Source organism: Vigna unguiculata, chromosome 9 (assembly GCF_004118075.2).
Source record: "Vigna unguiculata cultivar IT97K-499-35 chromosome 9, ASM411807v1, whole genome shotgun sequence".
NCBI classification, from domain to species: Eukaryota; Viridiplantae; Streptophyta; class Magnoliopsida; order Fabales; family Fabaceae; genus Vigna; species Vigna unguiculata.
In genome coordinates, this window is record NC_040287.1 from 15,193,337 (window position 1) to 15,215,455 (window position 22,119).

Sequence of the window (22,119 nt, forward strand, 5' to 3'; positions counted from 1 at the left end):
ATTTGTAGGTAGCTACATTAACACTACCTAGATTTTATATTTTATATTTTATATTTTTAATAAATCACACTTATATTTTTAAAATGTTAATATTATTTTATTTTCTTTATATTTTTAAAAACATTTCAAAAACTTCTAAATTTATCTGATATATTTATTTTTTCAAATTTTCTTATTTTTATAAAACTAAATACTAAACATTTATTGTTAATTAAAAGGATATTTCATTTTTTTATTTTTTTATTTTTTTATTTTTTATTAGTTCTAAAATTAATTATATTTTTATTTATTTTATAATCTTTTTAAAATCACTTGCACGAAATTGTACATTGAGTAATAAATTAGTTCTGTATCTAATTATATTGTTTTGAATTTTAAATTCAAATCAATTAATTGAACTTTTATAAATCCAAGAACGAGATCATTTCTTCAATCTTAGTCAAGAACACCTCTAATCAATTCTGACTAGGTTTTAGTTACTTGAACTTTAGTTATATGGAAATTCTTTTAACAAAAGAAATCAAATTTTTAACATATAATGAAAATAAAATGGAAATATATCTAAAATTAATAAGTAATTTATAGTCTAATTTAACAAAAATAAATAAATAAATAAAATATTATTTGAGATGCGATACTCGTGAAACTTATGTGTTTGGTGACTTTCCTAACTAATACTTTTAACTTTAACAATAAAAATATCCTAAGTGTAATTTTAAGAAAAGTTTACACGCAACTCAATCCACTTTTAAAGTCACTCTTAAAATTATAATATAATTGACTGCATTTACCATTAATGTATCATTTCTAAAACACCTCACATGAAAAAAATAAACATAGGGAATGTCTTTGTCATGACAAACTCTATTAATTTGTCTTCTTTCAGATTTTCAATTCTGCACTCACCTGAAGAAGAAATTAAAGTCACCTCCTGCTGTCAAGTTTATTACTGGCTTGGCTTTCTTGTTAACATCTGGAATGCATGATGACGGAGAGTTCACAAAAATGTGGCCGGTCTCAAAAGGTTGATCTGAATGACCTGCAAGATCTGAATGTTGTAGCAGTTTGGTGAAGATACCTGCAAGATCTGTATGACTTGATCTTGGTCTTCTTCTCAATTTATGCATGCTTCTCTCTAGTTGATTGCCACCAACCACACAGTAATCTGATTTTCAGTCATAACTATTTGCATCATCATTATCAGAATTAACCATTTAATTCGTTTTGGCCTTTAGAAGCTATAGTGTGTTTCTCTTTCGGGCAGTAGGAATTATTATTATTCTCTGCATTGTATTTCTGTCCCTCTTCTTCTCTCTAGACATATTCTAGAACTTCTCTTCAATTAGTACTTGCAAACCTGGTTATACAAGATGAGGACAGAAAGGAATAAAGGTCTAAATAATATCACTGATCCAAAATTAGCACAAAAGTAACCGATAAATAGTATGTTTTCCAATAATAATGACCAGAAAAAAAAGTTTGTCTCCGGTCCTTTCATTTTCTTTTCTTGCCGTCTAAACATCTACACTATTCAATCGACTTGTAAAACTTTTCATATAAAATGACAGTATTTCCCATCTCTTTGTTCTCTATAAATTTTTCTATCTAAGTTTTGTCCTAACATAAATAAGGAGATCATTTTTAACTGCACAGTTATATTGACTGCACCATCATTGTGTTCTTTTATGGAAGAAACTTCCTGGTATTCATGACCAATCCAAGGACTTGACTTTGGGTTCCAACTAATATTGCTACAATCTATCGAATTATACCAGCTGCGCAGTATTGACGGCTAAACTCATATTATAACTCAATAAACAATTCAGATATTATAAAGGCATGTACAATTAGACAACAAGCAAAAGAACAGGATTCACACATAAGACATTTCAGATGGAAGGCATTCGGATCTTATAACCATTAAGCTATTTTGCTAACCTTTTCATTTGCCATTTTAAAAGTTATGCATGTATATTTAGTTATCTAATAGAATCTTAAATACCAACTTGTTTTCCCTTTACACCGTCACTATAATTAAATCCTTTAAAACTCAAGCACTGTAATAACGCTTTTGAGTGAATGCTTGACTGCTAAGAAATAAAACATCCTTGGCTACACACCGGCAGATTTGAAACGCAATACAACAGGTTTTAGCACAACAATGAATCAATTAAAACTAATCAAGTGTAATATTTTTAATATAAATAGTATATGTTCCTGCTGGGGCCGAAATATACCCAGAGGTACATTCATCTTCTACTTAGGCCGAGAGGTATCAGGTAGCTCCAGTGTATTAGGTTTATGAATTACTTTGTATGAATTACATTCATCTTTTTTGTATGATTTTCCCTTCATGCTCTTCAGTTGACCCCTCTTCTTATCCTCTTGATCACAAGCTTTCTTCACTACTCCTATCGAGATGTTCTCTTCCAACGAGGATGGGGTGACCTCTACGAAAGAGCCTACAAAAGGAACTCCGACGCTAAAGTTAGTTTCCTCATGAACAATGCTATTTATACTACTTGGATGGACCCTTCTTGTTGGGCCTAGGGTTTGTAGGATTAACTCGTATTAGGGTTTCTTTAATGTGCCCATGTGTCTTTAATCATTCTATGGTTTGTCCTTTTGCCTAGGTGCATCCACACCGCAACATTGACATATGTGTCCCTGGCTTCTTGGTACAGGTCGAGGTGTACTCGTCCTTGGGTCTTCAATGTGCATTGGTCGAGGTGTCCCAAGTATTTACCTAGGAGGCCTCGTCCAACCACTATACTGAAGTGTAGGTTGGGCGTCCTCCTCCTTGACTCATGTGGACATGTAGGGTGAAGTGTCTTCTTTCTTGGCTCACTAGTATATTAGCCCCCAAGGTTTGTGGATTCTAGTTAAGAGTCCAATGGTCTTTAAGTGAAAATGGTCGAGGTGACATAGGTATTGGCCTAGGTGTCCTTATCCAACCAGTACATCAATCCCCCAAAGTCGAGGCCTTTGGGTTGAGAGTCTTCTAATAGGAATAATGCAATAAAAATTCATTTATATTGGTGTTGGGGCCTCCTAGGCTATATCAGTATAGTAGCCCCCCGCTTCAAAGACCTACAAAAGGGATGAAAAGGCTAAAATACAAAAGGTTAGAGTGGGTCTGGCTCAAACATGAAGTGATATTTTGCATTGGAATGGGGAATGATCGCTTGTTGTGACCCTTGGATCCGAATGGATCTAGCGATTGGGGATTACACTAGAGGCGGTTGAAACCCTAGTTCCACATTTATAAATAGGCTTCTTATTTTCTGAGGGGACATATTCATTCTGCTTCGATAATCGAAAAGCCCTAAGTGATTTCACGATTGTGTCAGGTATGCCTTGAGATGGCAAATAAACATGCCCTCGTAGGTATTGCCCTAAACCCATTCCCGTTTTAATAAGGAATCCCTACATTGACTAGGTATGAGTATAGGAATATCCAACTTTTTCAATTGGAAATGAGGATGGGGATGTACATATATGCCATGTACCTGTCCCCATACTCGTCTCTGTAAGACCCGTAGAATTTAATTAATTAAATAAATAATTAATTAATAAATGCGGGAGGGGAAATAATTATGACATTAAATTATGGTTGGTATGATGTGGAAAAGTGCTAGCTCATGTGGTTGAAAGCACTTTTATTATGTGAGAGGACTTGGGTTCGAGTCTTATGCATGCTAACTTTTGGTGTTATTGTTTTATTATTTAAATCTATGAAAAACATGTTCTAGTATGTTATGAGGATTGAATTGTGATTTCTAGCATGAACTATGAATTGGTTAAATGGTGTGATATTGATTTGGTGATTGCATGGTTATGGGTTCAAGCCTTGAAGAACTTACATTAAACTTTATATTTTTGGCATTTTTGGCTTTGACTTGAATATGGAAAGGTGGAAAGGAAACTCTAGTGGGGGGTGGCTGGAAAATAGCCTTAAGGAGTTAGTGAATGACATTAAACCTCACTTAATAATAAATTTTCGTTCTAGGGCATTTAGTTAGTTTTTAGGCACACTTTAAAAGGTAAAACTAGGTTAATAGCTAAGGTTTTGCAAGCTGGAAAACATACCCAGAGAGAGAGCACGAAAATCTGAGAGCTTGTGAGGTTGAGAGGGATTTTTGGGGGCTGAGTTGTGTGAAGGCTAAGGAAACCATTGGCGTAGGGAAGAATTCTAATCATCAAGGTTAAGCGAAGGAAAAACCAAGTTAGGGGAGCTAGACTTCGCGGTTTTATTTTAAAAGAATAATAACATGTGATGTATGATAATTGAATGCCTATCTACTGTTGTATGCTTGAATTTATGCATTTCTGGAAAATTTCCAGAAACCGCCTGGCGGGTGAAGAATCACCGCTAGGCGGCTCATCTATTTATGCTGGTTTTGTGGTTCTGGGAAGGGAACCACCTGGCGGCACACTCCTAGCTGCCAGGCGACGCATGAGACTTTTTACCAATTTCTGGATTTGGATGAAGGGCCTGGCGGTGCTGATCCAGCCGCTAGGCGACGCGAGCAAAATGTCTCGATTCTGATGATTTTGGAGTTCTGGGAAATCTTGCAATCAGAGAAAACGTTGTGATGATACTTGTGGGATAATTAGATGTTGTAAAAATTGTCGAATGCAGTGTAATTGGGATTAAATCGAATGCAACAGTACAATTAGGTACTTAGGTTGAGAAGTGGGGTTTTGATACTGTGAGACCACTGGTGGGGCAACTCTACGAAAACTTTATGTTTTAGGTGCAGTTCGTATAACTGACTATTGGGCGAGAAAATTCGTGAGAACTGGGAAGAGAATTGATCTCTCGTTGGTGCAGTGCGTAAATCTGGAATTTCCAGAACTGATGCACCGCTTGGCGGCGCGGGACTTACCGCCAGGCGCCAATGCAGGGAGAGGGAAACGCGTTGCTGTGAGGTGTGCTAGAGGGGGGATCTTGATAGTGTTGTGATTTTGGAGAGGATTTGACTCGAGAGGAGGATTGAGTTGGGTGCAGTAATGGGATAAGCAAATTTTGGCAAGGTTATGTGAAAGTTGGAGTATGAAATAGAGGAGTTGAAGGAGATGAAAAATATTTCTCAGGTACGGTAAGGCCTAGAGCTTGAGTGGCTATGGGATGTTGTATGATTCGTGCGAGGTTAGACATGATGTTAGAAGAAAATGCGGAATTGTATGGTTGATTGAGGTTGAGCTCAAGTGGGTAGAATGTAGTACATTGGTTCTAAACGGGGATTGGTAAAGAAAAGAAATCTGATATAAACTTAGCTATATAATGGAATAATGAGGTTAAAACAGGCGTGTAGAACTAATAATGTTTAGGGGATTAGTAAGATTGTACTTACTTCATTACAATTGGTTGCAATCTTAGGTTGGAGATTTCATGTGGTAATGACACCTTTGGTATAGATGACTTGTTTATGAGTGAAGTTGATTTTTGGGAAAGTTCACTATTAGTCACATTAACATAGAATGCGATCTGTCACAGAGCCAATGCAGAAAAGAGGGAAAACCAATTGAGTGAGATTATTGGTGTGTCGCCTGGCGGTGAGCTAGAAACCGCCAGGCGAAAGGGGTTGGAATAGAGGGTACCTGGTTCGCGAGCACCTGGTGACGCGATTGGGTCCGCCAGGCGATAGCCTGGCAATAGAGGGCAACTAGGTGGCAGGCGCCTGGCGGTGAGGGTAATACCGCCAGGCGGTACCTGCTGCGAGATGAATTTTGAGGCGTTGTGCGCCTGGCGGTACGCGACACCCGCCAGGCAGTCTGGGAGCTGGCAGCGCCTAGCGGCACGTGTTCCTCGTCAGGCGATTTGTATTGTTGCAGCTTTGAACTTTGGGTTGTGTATTTGTGATCTACAAGGCATCTAGCAGTGCTTTAAAGGTGGGTTTGTTGGGGTTCCTTGAGTTGTGGCTCGGAACGTATCCCTTGAGTTGTGGCTCGGGATAGGGGTTAAGCATGTGGTATTCCTTGAGTTGTGGCTCGGAATAGCATCTCTTGAGTTGTGGCTCGGGATGGCGGATGAACACGAGGAACCTTTGAGTTGTGGCTCGGGTTGGCAAGTGTTGCCGGTATGAGTGTGCTGGTTGTGGCCAGTACGGATGGGTCCAGATAGATTGCCCTCCTCAGTTGTTGGCTGACGAGTTTGGTAGTCTTGGGACGATACGAACTATGTTTGTATATGGGAACTCTACCTGGCATTACGGGGTATGATACGTAGCATGGTTTCCCGCACGTGCTCTATCGGTTGTGGCCGATAGGTATGGCAGCATGTCACCTTGAAGTAATCATTAGACAATGTAGAACACGAATAATCTGATCGGGGGTCAGATGGTAGGAATTAAAGAATGGAACAATGTGAGATGTTTATGTCATGTATAGTCTCATGTGTTTGTATGCTTATATTTCTGTAACTTTATATATGTGATTTATTTGTTAAGCTCACCCTATCTGCGTGTGTGTGGCGATGGTCGTGTACGCGATACACGAGAGCAGATGTTGTTGATGCAGGTGGCTCAGGTGGCGCTTAGTCGCGGAGAGGGGTTAGACTTGGGGAATTCTTATGTTTTCTTTATTGCTTTTAGAAATAGTTGTAAACCCTGATGGGTGATTTTAAACATTGTTCTTTTGGTTTTATAATGGATGGTTATGAATGTTATTTAAACAGATCTTTTTATTTGTTGTTTATTTTTATAATATAGAATACTATTTTGATATTTATTATATAATTACTTGTATTTTCTAACTCATTATCATATGTGTAATTTTATTACTATAATTTCATAAATAAATTTTATTATTATAATATAATAATTTAATATAATTGTCATGAATCTTTTTTATCACCATGCAACATATATTGAAGTTTCAAAGGTGAAAGATCTATGTTAAAATTTTATTATTATTAGTTTAATCTTTGTTTTTTGTATGATTTTGATCAAGTGTTATTAGTATATAAACAAAAGAGATTTCATTAGAATTTAAAATATTGAAGTAATAGACATTTAAAATAATTTTTAATTTAAATATTAAGTTTCCTTTCATATTTTTTTAAAATATTTTTACATTTTATCAACTAGGTTTCATTAATGTTTGCAAATTGAATAAATGTTCTTTCTATAATTTTGATCAAGTGTTATTAGTATATAAAAAAAGAGATTTCATTAGCATTTAAAAGATTGAAGTAAATAGGCATGTAAAATAATTTTTAATTTGAATATTTATTTTCCTTTCCTATTTTTTTTTTAAATATTTCTAAATTTTACCAACTAGGTTCCATTAATATTTGCGAGTTTAATAAATATTTTGGTTCTCATGAAATTGTATTTGGTATTCTAATTTGAAATGTATATAATTATATAATTATAACTTCATAAAAATTAATTAATTTACACTGAAACAATAAGAAAGTGGGTATGGATACAGGTACGAGTATATACCCATTCTCCAATAGGGATGGAGATGGAGATGGATTATTTCTCTAAGGATGGGTATGGGATAGTGAAACATGTCCCCGCCCTCCGTTGCCATCCCTAGGTATGCCTTCGTCTTTGTCTTGCTTTAATTGTAGTACTTCGACCAAGAAGGCCCATTTAGATTTTTGAGTCCTTCGTTGTGTTTAGCAGTTGTTCTAGTACTTCCTAGGCTATCTCGGTAGAGGAAGTCTTGGAGGATGTTCTTTTACGTCCGGGTTACAAGTGGGTCGATGGTGTTGTGCGATAATATTTTTCTAAGTACATGTGGTTGTTGAGGCTTATCGGATTTTAGAAAGGGATTGTTTGGATGATAACATATCTTTGGACCGAGTATAGTCGGTGGATAATGTGTGTTGTGGTCGGGAGGAGTATCCTCGAAATTATTTTCTATATGTACTCCTAACTTAGTCAACCTTAGTTGAGGTCGAGGACATACTCGACAGGGATTTGGAATAAATAAATAATGTCAACCTTGGTCAAAGATATACTCGACAAGGATGTAGAGGAGTATCAGGTCTACCTTGGTCAAGGTCATACTTGACAAGGACGTAGTGGAGTACCAAGTCTACCTTGTTCGAGGACATACTCGACAAGGACTTGGAAAAAATAAATAACTTGTTAACCTTGGTCAAGGATGTACTCAATAGGGACGTAGAGGAATATCAGGTCTACCTTGGTCGAGGTAATACTCGATAGGGACGTAGAGGAGTATCATGCCTACCTTGGTTGAGGTCATATCTAACAAACATGTAGATGAGTACCAAGTATATCTTGGTCAAGCACATAATCGACAAGGACTTGGAAAAAATAAATAACATGCCAACCTTGGTTAAGGATGTACTTGACAAGGACATAAAGAAGTATCAAGTCTACCTTGGTTGAGGTCATACTCGACAAGTGCATAGAGGAGTACCAATTTTACCAAGACTCAATACATGTAGCCCTCAAGACCCAATGATCCAAATGAGAGTCTTGAAATACGAAGATGATTTATGCCACAATGGGCCGACATAATGCATAGTAATGGAAAGATAATTTCATACTCTTTGGCTATCTCATCCCACAAGAATATAAGCCCCCTAAGTCTCGAGGAGGAAAAAGACAAAGAGGCTTGATTGGAACGTTACAAGACTGTCAAGATGTCAGCAAAAGGTAATTAAGGTTCAACCAGGATAGAGATTGGATTCAATAGGAAACATTTAATGAAGGTTCGACCAGTTCAACCATAACTAAGGTGGACCTTGTTAGGGAATTTAAAAGAATGTTCAACCAAGACCAAGGGGGACCTTGGTAGGAACTTAGAAGCACGTTCAACCAGGACCAAAGAGAACCTTAGTAGGAAACTTAGAAACATGTCAACCAGAACCAATGGGGACCTTGGTAGGCAACTTAGAAGCATGTTCAACCAGGACCAAGGGGGACCTTGATAGGGAACTTAATGTTAAAACTAAATATTATTTTGCACCTAATTTAATGACAATGATAATGAAATGTAGTCTTTTAGTTTCCAAGACATGCCTTGAGAAATTTATTAACAGGTATTTAAAATCCTCAACAATGACCTCCTTAATATGCCTTCTCCTATGATTGTAAATATGTGCTTGTTGTTACCTTCCATATCGTACTCTTTGGTTTTTTTCTGGAAATTTCTTCCTAAAGTTAGGATATAGATGTAAGGGATGCAAAATCGTTGATCAACTTCAGGTAAAAGTTCTTGTATTGTTGGCAAGAAACCCTTTAAAATGAAAAACAAAACATATGAAATGCAAGACATATAGGATATGATATGGATTTATACAAAATATAACACATACCTTTTGTTGGTCAGATATAAATGTGTATGAGGCATACATCGTTGTAACCGCTTACCTTCAATTCATGGTTCAAAGAATTATGACAATGATTCCTTGTTCTCTCCTCAACTAATGCATAAGCTAGTGGAAGCATTTGGTCATTAGGACCCTTCCCACTGTAGTTAAAATTTCACCTCATACTACCCTTTTAAGAATCAACCATCCAAACCAATGATGGACTGACATCACAAAATCTATTTCTGTAGACCTTAAAATAAACATAAAACCTCTTGAATATTGGCGGACCATCACTTTCTTTGGATTTTACTTTCATTGTTGACCCAAGATTTGATCTCAATAACTCATGTGCATAATTATAAATTCTTTTGTATTGGTATTGAAAAGAACCATGCACATGTTTATGTGTCAATTATACTGCCCCATGAGCCTTAAACTTTGTAATACTTGTGTTTCTTTTCTTCACAACTTTATTATGTATGTCAACAATCTTGGCCTTTGAATTTTCTCTGACTCCAACTTACCACTTAACCATTTTATATTGAGTAAATCAATTTTGAATTCTTTATTACAACTACATATGTCCCAAACTTCCACTAGTTGTCAACATTTGATTGATGTCAATTACTAACAATACACAAACCACTTAGAACTTCCTTGTGTCCAGTTGCATCTAGTCCCAACCTTCTGTTAACACTCTTCAAATTTTCAAATTTTTACGAGAGAGAATGTATGTTCTTATGGTATCCTTAAATTGTTCCTTATCTATAAAAAAGGTTCCTAATTCCACTTGTAATTCGCCATATTTTTTTACATTCTAAAAGTACTAAATTTACCAAAACTTCCTTGTCGATCATCATATTTGTCATTATCTTCCCTATTGTCCAAATCTTCCTAGTTCCACTCAATATTTGATAGTACTCTATCATTTACATTTATGTAATCAATGGGGTTATCATAATCACCTAAAGATTGCAAAGCTTTCTCACAATCTGGTTCATAATCTTTCGCAGGTGTTTCTTGTTCCTATGTACTTCTTTTTCTCTTTGTCTTGGAAGTTCTTCTTGCCTTAATCACATCTTTATCACATTGCACATCAACTTCCACATTAACTTCACATAACTATTCATTTTCTACATCACATTCAACATGCACATTGACAAGTTCTTTAGGTACTAAAGTATCTACATCACCTACAATAGTGTCATTAGCCTCTGCATTCCCTTACCCTTCCTCATCTTCCACATTCTCATTCTCAAACTCAACATCATTACTCTATACACTCTATATAGGCCCATTACACTAGTCAAGCCTATATTCCAAAAGATTTTCTACTACCATAGGTTCAAAAACCATGTGTGTAAGGAATTGGGTTCAAGTCTTGTGTGTGTCATTGGTGTGTTAATTTAATTGTTCATTATTTTTAATAATATGCATGATCATAATCTTAGATGTATAGGAATTATCACGAAACATGAATTGGTTGATTGGTTGTGCATTGACTTGACAATTGGGTGGTTGTGTATTCTAACCTTCGCTTATGCGAAATAAGTTTCTTTTTGGCATGAATATGAAAGAGCAGAAAACCCTAGCCGTCTAAGAGGGCAGTTGTAAGTGGTTGGAAAACCCGTCTTAGAATGGCCATTTATTAACCATTAAAACAATTTTTAATGGAATTTTCGTTTTAGCCATCAAAGCAATTAAAAAGGGGTTGTAAAGTGAGTATAGGAGTGGAAATAAGGAGAGGAAAGAACTTTTAGTCATACAAGCAAACAACTGGCACTGAAAAGAGAGTTGAGAGGAAATTTGGAAGCACATTGAAGAAGAAATTACAAGGAGTCAAAGAGGGGACACGTTGCTAACACCAAAAGATTAAGGTTTTGAAAATTGAGCAAGGAGTCCAGGTTATGGGGTGTTGAACTCGTGAATTTTGTATAAATATACAGTACATGATTGATTGCTTGAACTGTGATGAGTTTCTGGATTTCTATCATGAACCGCTTGAAGACCCGTCAGGCGACACATGTATTTATGCCTTTTTTGGATTTTTGCCATGAATCGCTTGGCGAGATGAACTGCCTACCAGGTGACACAATCTAGGACACCCAATTTCTGGGTTTTTGCATGATCCGTCAAGCGACACGAGCAGAATTGGCTGAATTTGGAGATTTTTGGATTTGATCGGGAAAAAGGGAATTATATTTGTTGGATGGGCAATGGAGGTTAGTAATTGTTGAAATATGGCCTCAATTGAGATAATTAAATGAGATAGGTATAAACACAATTTAGGGTTTGACAAGAATTGAAATTTTAGCACAGGAATAATGGATGCTTGAATTATCTTAAGGAAATTGTATGTGCGCACTTAAATTGGTATTAGGTACCATTGGAAACCTGATTGGTTGTGGAATCTTGGAGATATACCTATCATCGCAGTTGGGGAATTTTGGGGGCTTCGTAAGTGCTGATAAATTCTAGGATTTTTCACAAAATGGTATGCACCGCCTAACGATATTGATCTGGCCACCAAGCGCCAACATAGTGAATTCTGCATTACGTGGCTGAGAGGTGCAGTTGTAGAGTAGGGATTCTGTTGGTTAAAATGCCTTTATAAAAGGGGATTTGTGGACTTTTAGATGAGGGCCTAAAACAATAAAGGAATGCATACTAGTACGAATTAAATTACGGGTTGACTTAGGATTTAGAGGAATTGTGATAGTAAATATAGTGCAATGTAGTATCTAAACTAGAGTGATGAATGAAGTTGGCAGTAGAAAAAGACTTAGTCATTTAGGATCGTTGTTGAATTGCCTAAGCTTAGCAAAAAGTGCAATTAAAGTGCTAAAGTGTGGTATGATGTGGCATGGGACTGAAAGGATAATTTAGTAAGGTTGAATTAGGGCTATATTTATGATTAAAGGGGAATATAGTAATGGTCAGTTGAAATAATAAATGTGAATTCTTGAGATTGTGCATATGTGATAACACCTAGCGAATTAGTGCTCATGAGATGGATTATGATTGGAATTGGTGTTTACAATAACTAGCTTGGATTGTGATACTAAGGACAAGTATTAGTATGGAATAAGTGTGGTAAAAACTGAGCAGGACTGTAAAAAATCAGTACAACTCATTGTACTGGTGTAGCACCTGACGGTAAGGTCTGGACCGCCAAATGATAGCTACAAATCCAGAGAGTTATTGGAGCGTTTAGCACCTGGCGGTGGGGACGATTCCGCTAGGTGACAACTGTGTGGATAGTGGCACTAGGAACGCGTGGCGCGTTGCGGTGGCATTGGTCGCGCCAAACGATACCTATAGAACTAGGGACTTCTAAGGCACTTAGCACCTGACAATAGATGGGTTCCGCCAAGCGGTCTGCAATTGGTTTTCTCTTAACGATGCTCATGTAGTGTCAGGCGATGACGCTAGAGCTATCAAAATGGGTAACCTGACCCAACCCAGCCCAACCTGGCTCGACCCACCACAGGTTGATCACTTAGTGAGCCAACCCAACCCGGATCACTTAGTGAGCCAACCCAACCTGGGTCACTTATTAGCAAGCTAAAAAACTTCGAATCCCGCCCGACCCACCGCGAGTTGGTAGGTTAAACGAGTTGGCTCACTAGCTCACTTAATTAACAAAAATACAATTTTTTATTTTTTTCAATCAAAACTAGATTATAATTCTAATTAAAATCTAAATAAACTTTAATATAGTCAAAATACAAATCAAAATCACAAAAATACAAATTATCTATGTGTTAGCTAAAAAATCAACCTAACATGACCCAAATGCAAAGCCAACTTACAAAAAAACACTTATGTGATCCTTTATTTGTGGGTTGGTGAGCCAACCCGGCTCACCACAGGTTCAACCCGGGTGAGCCAGGTTCTAGATGATTTAGGTCAAAAATCAACCAGTATTGAAATTTGTAAAAAAATTTCAACCCATCCCGACCCGAACCCGTGGTGAGCCGGTTTGGCTCGTGGGTTCCAACCCATTTTGACAGCTCTAGATGATGCATGGGCAGTGGTTTGTTTTCTTTGGATTTGTGTGGTCCACAAGGCTTTGGGTGGTACCTTAAGGATGGATCTTGCTAGAGCATTCTTTGAGTTATGGCTCAAAATGGCATTCATTGAGTTATGGCTCAAACTGGAGGGTAAACATGTGGCAATCCTTGAGTTGTGGCTCGGAATGGTGGGTGGTACGAGTATGAGTGTGTGAGTTGTGGCTCGTACGGAAGGTCTCCACTCGATTGAGAAATCATAAGTTGTGGCCAATGATGTGATAATCTTGTGTCGAGAGTACAAATTGTTGTTCGTATTGGGAATTCCACCTAGCATTATAGAGTGTGGTCTGTAGCATGATATTCTTGCACGTGTTTCTATGAGCTATGACTTGTAGATGGTAGAACCATGAGTTGTGGCTTGTGGCGCAAAGGATATCCAAAGGTGATCTGAAGATGTAGAACGTGGATAACATGGTGGTGTCCATGTGTTATGGAATTAGAAGATAAAGTTTCTCTGATAAGTGTGTGTGTGTGTGTGTGTGTGTGTGTGTGTATTTGAATTGTGTATATATTTATACTGTTAATTCACCTATTTACTTGTGTTTAGCGATGATCGTATAATTCGTTACACGGGAGCAGATGGTGTTGCAGTTGGAGTTGGTGAGGAGTAGTGCCAAAGAGCAGCATGGGATTTTACAGCTTATTTATACTATTTTGTAACCCAGTTTTATATTTAGTTTTTGGAGATGTAGACTTTGAGTCAAACTTATATATTGAATCTTTGTGCGTATTAAAGTTTGAAATTTTCCCACGTCGTCTTAGGAAAGAGACATTATAATAAATGCAATTTTGTTTTGCTATATTATTTTATTCTATTTTAAATTAGTAATATCCGACCAAGATGTTACATGATGTACAAGGACAAATGTGTTGCGTTTTACATTTTATACATATTTGTAGTGGCATATTCTATGACGCATTTGGTGGTGCTACAACGTTGATTCATGGTGGTTTGAATGTGGTTGTCTCAACTTTGGTTGGAAAGAGTGGGAAACACGTAAGTAAGGTACGTGGTTCTGATCTGGTGTAGCTTTGTCACACAGGTCTGTGTTGTGCACTTGCGATGTGAACTGCAGATTCTAGCATTGCTCCGACGACGTTGGCTTCATGGTGGTTGTCTAGGGTTTTTATTTGTGGAGAAGGATGAGAGATTGAAGATGACAAGGTGACAGCATGTGATTAGTTTGATTTTGTGTTAGAATGCTAACACGTGGTAACATTTGGCAAAGGTTATTTAGTGAGTGGTAGGAGGGGTGAAAATAGACAAAGGAAGGGGTGTAGAAGTAGGTTTTAAGTGGCCCATATGAAAATGTTGGTGTATAAGTAAAAACCAATGGTGCATTTAGCTCCTTGTATACTTTTTTCTAGAATTTACTCCTTGTATACCTCCAACATTTGGACTCCCACATCAATGCATACACTAATAAAACTAAATCCTAATCCTCCTTCGATCAATACCAACCATCCTCATACAAATCACATATATAGACAATTTCCTTAACAACTTATAAGATTACTTAAACATACAAAACTGTGAACATGGAAGACTGAGCAACCTTATTAATCCTGCTTAGCAAGATTATCCACTCGCTCAACGAGTGGTTCTTGAAAGCCCACTCACCCAGCAATTGATGTCTCACCTAGCAAATTATCACATTTGCAATATCATATAAACAATATTCCCAAATTTCATCAAACAACCCAAATCATACAATTTGAAGATTTAACCCCAATTCAACGTATAAAATTCATCACATAGTTGAATTTATTTTACTCTTTTATTCATTTATTTTATTTTTAATATTATTGATACTAAAGTGGAAATATATTTCTATACTATTTTTTCATTCTTAATTTTATCCTCTAATAATTTGTAGTTGATTGGCCATTTAATAAATTACTAAAGGATAACTTATTTTAAAGTATTACTTTTTATACTAATTTTTTTATTTTATCCTTTTATGACTTATAATTACTTGATTTTTTAATAAAATAAAATTTAGAATTTTTTTTAATTTATTAAAATAATATCATTTGAAAAACAATATATATTTATGAATAATACATTTGTTTACACAATTATATAAAAATTATCATTCTAAAGAACTAAAACAATAATTTATTAGATATTAAAGGATAGAGTTGAAATTTTTTTATTTTTTACGTTACATCAGTTTAGAATTAAATGAAATGGATAAAAAAATAAAATAAATTTTTAAAAAGACAAATTATGACAACGTAAACAATACAAATTTTTATTGTTAATAAATAGATATTAAATTTTAAATAATAATTTTTAAAGAAATAAAAGTGAAATATATTTTTCCAAATTAAACTTTATTAAATACAAAGTAATTAGAAAGCATTAAAATATAAAATTAAAAAAGAAAAAGAAAATAATAAAAATAAGAATGAAAAAATAATATAAAAGAAAAAATTAATATTTTAAATAGAAGTTATTCTTTAATAACAAATATATTGAAAACATGTTAGAAAAAAATTTAATGATGATTAAAAATTTGTTTAAGGACACACATTATAAAATAAAGTAATTAATTATTTATTTATTTTAAAAATTAACTCACTTTTCAAATGATTTTAAAAATTTATAGCATTAGCGAACACAAAAGAAGATAGAATAACAGCTAAAGATAAACTATTTATAAATAATTAATTTTTAAAATAATTAAAGATAAAAATAAAAATATGAAATATTAACACAAAAGAAGATATCTCTTTATAATAAAATAAATTGATTATAAAAAATTCAAACTTTATATATTATTAAGTCAGATTTTGAAGATTGATATGAAGGTTCTAGAATTCATAAAATAATAGTATTATTTAAGAAATAAAATAATAATTTATTGTATATTAAATGATAGATTAATGTTAAAATATATTTATATTTTCATGGTGGATTAGTTTAAAAACAAATTAAATGGATAAAAAAAGTAAAATAACTATTTAGAGATATAATTTTTTATATGATAGTGTAAATAATTTGTATTGATAATTAATATATATTATTTTTTAAATAATGTTATTTTAAGAAATGAAAGTAAAATATATCTTTTTAAATTTCAATTTATTAAATGATCAAGTAATTAAAATTCATAAAGGAATAAAATTAAAAATGAAAAGAAATAGTATAAAAAATAATTAATATTTTAAATATAAATTATTTTTTAATAATTTATTAAATAATCAAGTAATTAAATATAAAAAGATAAAATTAAGAATGAAAAGAATAATTTAAAACAAAATTAATATTGAAATATAAGTTATCTTTTCAATAATAAATATATTGAAATTATATTAAAAAGACTCATTTACAAAAATGGGTCGCTTTTTTGTAACGTAATTTAGTAGAATAATTATAATCTATAGAACGTCTCATGTTTATAGTATAAAATAGAGCACCGATATAAAGTATATTAGAATTAACCTTCTACAATTATCTTAAATTATACTGGAATGGAAGCTCAAAGACACAACACAATGCCATGAAAAGAATCTAAACACAAATTAGATTAAATTGGAAATGTTTGCAAAAAGCAAGAAACTACAAGACAATAGTACACAAGAAGAAATGCTCAACAATGAGCAATAAAGGATCTAGGAAGCCTAACTACATCGCAGCCTCTCCGCCAACATCACGATCACCAAGAGTCTCCACATCTGCTCCCACCAAGGATTTGGTGATCATCACAAAAGGAAAAAGCCAAAGAAGAGAATAGACACAAAGAGAAAGGGTAAGCTAGAGGAAAATATTTAACATGTTATTGAGCAAGAAGATTATTAAACAGGTTATAGACAAGCAAAGAAGTAAGCACCCAAAACATGTGAAATCAAACAATTGAAGCACTTTCTAACTCAATATCCGGATCATACTCTTGATATAGAATTCTAAAGGAAGTATGCACCTGTGCTGGTTTCTAAACTTTGCAGAGTCTAGACACAAGGGGTTATCACCTAACCACACACAGGGTTAATCCTCTAATGTCTTGGGCCTAATATGTCTCAAGACTAGGACCTCCTGCCACTCTCACCATATAAATCATTATGCTCTATGTGAGCATGAACGATTATTAGAGTTCAGGATACTCTCATGTCAATCCACCACCAACCAAACAAGTCATGTTTTCCATTTCATACTCAACATAACAAGATTTCATTTAATCTCATACTTTATAAATGCATACCATGACATACATATATCACAAAATAGTATTCATCCCAAATAAGTGAGTACCAACATTTAAGTACCTGCAATTCCATACAATCAAGCACAACACACAACCATAATTCTTACACCAAAATTCCTAAGAAAATTTATTATCACAAAACCAAAATCACTGTAGTAATGTGTGAGACATTTCTCAAGATACATACATTTAATCGACGATCCAACCGGTCACACCACAAAATAGCATGTTATGAACAAAATGTCCAAATTTGAGCTAAATCCAACGATTAATGAGTCGGAAAAGTCAATTTTACTAAAATTGTGCATATCAGAAAAAGACATAGTCGCCCAGCGACCACTTGACGCTTCCGAAATACGAAAAATAACATCAAATATCACAGTTTCATGAACATTTGAACCCCTAACTTGGAAATACACCAAAAACTAACGTTCTTCTCAATATTTTCTCATATTTCACAAAACATTAATCGCATAAAATAGAAATAACGTGAAACTCTAGCTTCCCTTACCTTAATGAGACTTAGCTAAACAAAACCGAACTTTAAGGAAGAGCACCACAGCTCCAAGAACAAATTAAGGAGCTGAAATATATCGATACCTGAATCAAAATAGAGTTACAAGAACGAACCCTAAGCAGGGCCACCACAACACAGTTGGAAAAAGAAAGGTCGAGGTCTACTTACATAGAGATATGAGCTCAGGCAAAAGTTGGTGCCCTAGTAGAGCTCTTGCAGCACTATAGGGGAGGGGGAGAAACTATCCTCTGTAAAAAGTGGCAGAATGAAGAGTAAGTGATTGTAAAGGGGTCTTGGGGGTTCCAAGATGGACTGAACTCGAGCCCTTGAAAAGGCCAAGCCCAATTCCTCCCTAGGACAGAGTGTAAAATAGAAAACAAAAGGGGTCTCACAGCTTTGACCTATTTATTACAAAAATGAGTCAGTTTACTAATTAATTATATGACAGGGTGAGTTTGTTAATGATTTGACTAGTTTTTTCACAAAAATAGGTTGTTTTGAGCTATTTATTACAAAAATGAGTCAATTTACTAATTTATTACATTGTACGGACACTTTACTACTGAGTTGACTTCTCTCTATTTTTTAAAATTTTATAATAATTTCTAAAATTTAATATACTTTTTTAAAAAAAATTAATGATTAAAAATATTTTAAATAAAATTTTATTATTGTAAATTTTATAAGAAAATGTAATAATAAAATTTAAAATATTAAGTTTCAAAATATCAAAATTTTAATAAAATATCAAAATTTTAATAAAATTTTATTTAAAATATTTTTAATCAAATTTTATTATTGTAAAGTTTATAATAAAATTTAATAATAAAGTTTAAAATATTGAGCTTTAAAATATCAAAATTTTAATAAAATTTTATTTTAAACATTTTTAATCAAATTTTATTATTGTAAATTTTATAATACAATTTAAAATATTGAGTTTTAAAATATCAAAATTTTAATAAAATTTTATTTAAAACGTTTTGAATCAAATTATTAAAAAATTATTTATATAAATAGAAAAGTCAAATCATTAGTAAACTGGTCCTATATGTAATTAATTAGTAAATTAACCTATTCTTGTAATAAATGGTCAAAACAACCCATTTTTGTAAAAAGAGTTATTAAAAATTTTCTTAATGATTGTTAAACTATGTTTAAAGACACATCTGAAACAAAATAATGATTTATTAAAAAATTATTTTTTAAAAAAGTACATAAATAAAAAAGTTAAATAATCAGTAAACTGACCTTACATGTAATTAATTAGTAAATTAACATATTCTTGTAATAAATGGTCAAAACAACCCATTTTTGTAAAAAAACTATTAAAAATTTTCTTAATGATTGTTAAACTGTGTTTAAAGACACATCTGAAACAAAATAATGATTTATTTTAAAAATTAATTAATTTTTAAAATAACTTTTAGGAACATATATCATGGATTAAGTTTGATTAACAAAAGAATTCTAACTTTATACATAATTATTGTTTTGAAAATTTATATGAAGATTTTATATTTGAGAGACAAGCAACGCTATTTAAAAACTAAAATAATAATTTATTAGATATTAAAAGATTGAGTTAAAATTATTTTAATTGTTATTATAACTTAGTTTGAAAACAAATCAAATGAATAAAAGAATAAAATAAATCTTCAAGATCATGTTTTATATGATAATATAAACATTTTGTATTATAAACAAATATATATTATCCTTTAAAATAATATTATTTTATTTTTCCCTTTCTTCCTTTCTTGTCTACCCTCCACTCTCCACTTTTTGTTTTTTTACTTTTTTTCTTTCTTTAGGATATGTTTTTTTTAAGAGATAGATTTAGAGGAGGGTGTGGTAATCAATTTGGGTGGATTTGAGTGAATGAATATGTATGTTTTTTTGGGTGGATTTGGAAAGTAAAGTAAATTGATTTAAAGATGAATTTTGTAACATTTAGTAAATGATTTTAGTGATGTGATAGATAAAAAATAATAATAAATAAAATATGAAGATTACTAAATTACCTTATTGGTAAAAATAATATAAAATGATTTTTAGATGAATTAAACATATTAAATTTTAAAAATAGTTATCTAATACAAATATTATTTACATAAATTATTATTACTAATTTTATAATAATTAATATTATTATTATTAATTATATATATATATATATATATATATATATATATATATTATATTGTTATATTTAATTATTATTATATACATTTATTAATATATAATTATTATTTATATATAATTTTATTATTATTAGTTAGTATATATATTATTACTATTATTAATTATTATATATAAATATATATATATATATATATATATATATATTTTATTGTTATATTTAATTATTATTATTATATACATATATTAATATTATTAATTATTATATATATATATATTATTAATTATTATATATAAATATATATTATTATATATAATATATTGTCATATTATTATATATATATATATATATATATATATATATATATATATAATTCTAATTATAATATACTAGCGTACACACATGCACTGTCGCGCCTGTGTGTATGCATTTTTTAAATATACGTGATTATATTAGTAGGTGATGATAATGTAATATTATTAAGTTAATATATAAAATAAAATTATATTTATTAAAAATAAAGTGAAATATATAAGAAAAGATGAGAGAATAATGGTTGATAAATAGAGAAAAAAAGAAGAGCAGAGATAAACGATTTTATATAAAAATATTTGTAAAAGTAATGGTCAATTTAAAAAAAAATTATAAATAATTATATTTTAAAGGGTAAAATTGGTATTTTGAAATGTGAATATAAAAGAGGAATCATCTTTGTATATTGATTGTTATAGATACTAAAGGAATCGAATAACTGATTCCTCCCCTCCCACACCCACGTAACCTCAATAGGACATTTGTTTACATGGATAGGAGATAAGGCAACACAAACTTCATCACTTCTACAACTCTCACAATGCTCTCGATGCAAGTTTTATTATTCACCTACAACACGACCACCAAAACAAAAGAGAGCACTATTAGAGAAAGAGTACCACCTCCCAACCTCACAACTTCATTTAAAATGCCTTGGATTTAATGGCAATTGAAGGCACTCATAAGGTTATAATGGTAAAATTAACATATATCATTATAAATCTTCACATTTTTTAAGAGATAAGATTTGGCTGATCACTCTCAAATTCATCTCTTCATATCTATTCAAATTCTTTCATGCAAATACGAATAAAAATATGAAATTCGTCTTCGCAAATCATCATATTTATAAAATCATTACATGTAAACACACTCTTAGAATTTCTTTTCTTTACCCTGCGTACACAACCACACCTCACTCGATTAAGAGAAAAAAAATGTTTAAATCATAAAGTAAATATAATTATGCTCTAATTGGTGTAATTCTCCACCAAAAAATACATCACCAACTAGACAATGATCTCCAAACTCTTAAGACAATAAAAGTAATAGTGGAAAAGAATGGATGATCAAGAAGGTAACGAGATGATATAAGGTGAAAAAAGAAAAAAAGAGAACTTAAACAAAAAACTTAAAAAAAAAAAAGTTTGAAATAATAATACATTATAATTTATCAAACGGTGTTATCACCCTATTAATATAATGAATTACATTTGTTCCTTATAAATAAATGAAGAATGAAAATTGAGGACAAAAAATAAAATAAAATTAAAGAACCACATTAAATACTAACTAAATTTACTTAGAAGAAAATAAATAAATAAAATTATGAATGTTATATATGAATGACTAATTTGACTCATTGTTTTATTTTTTTAGTTATTTTTGTCACTTAATAAATAGTACTCATATTTATAATTATTTTCAAAAATATATTTAGAGAATTTTACTTTATAGTTAAATCTAAAATAAAAAATTAATTTTTTTACAATTTTGATACAAAAAATTTAATTTGATTAATTTTGTTTAAACTCTGTAATTGATTACGTGTATAACTTTTATTTAGT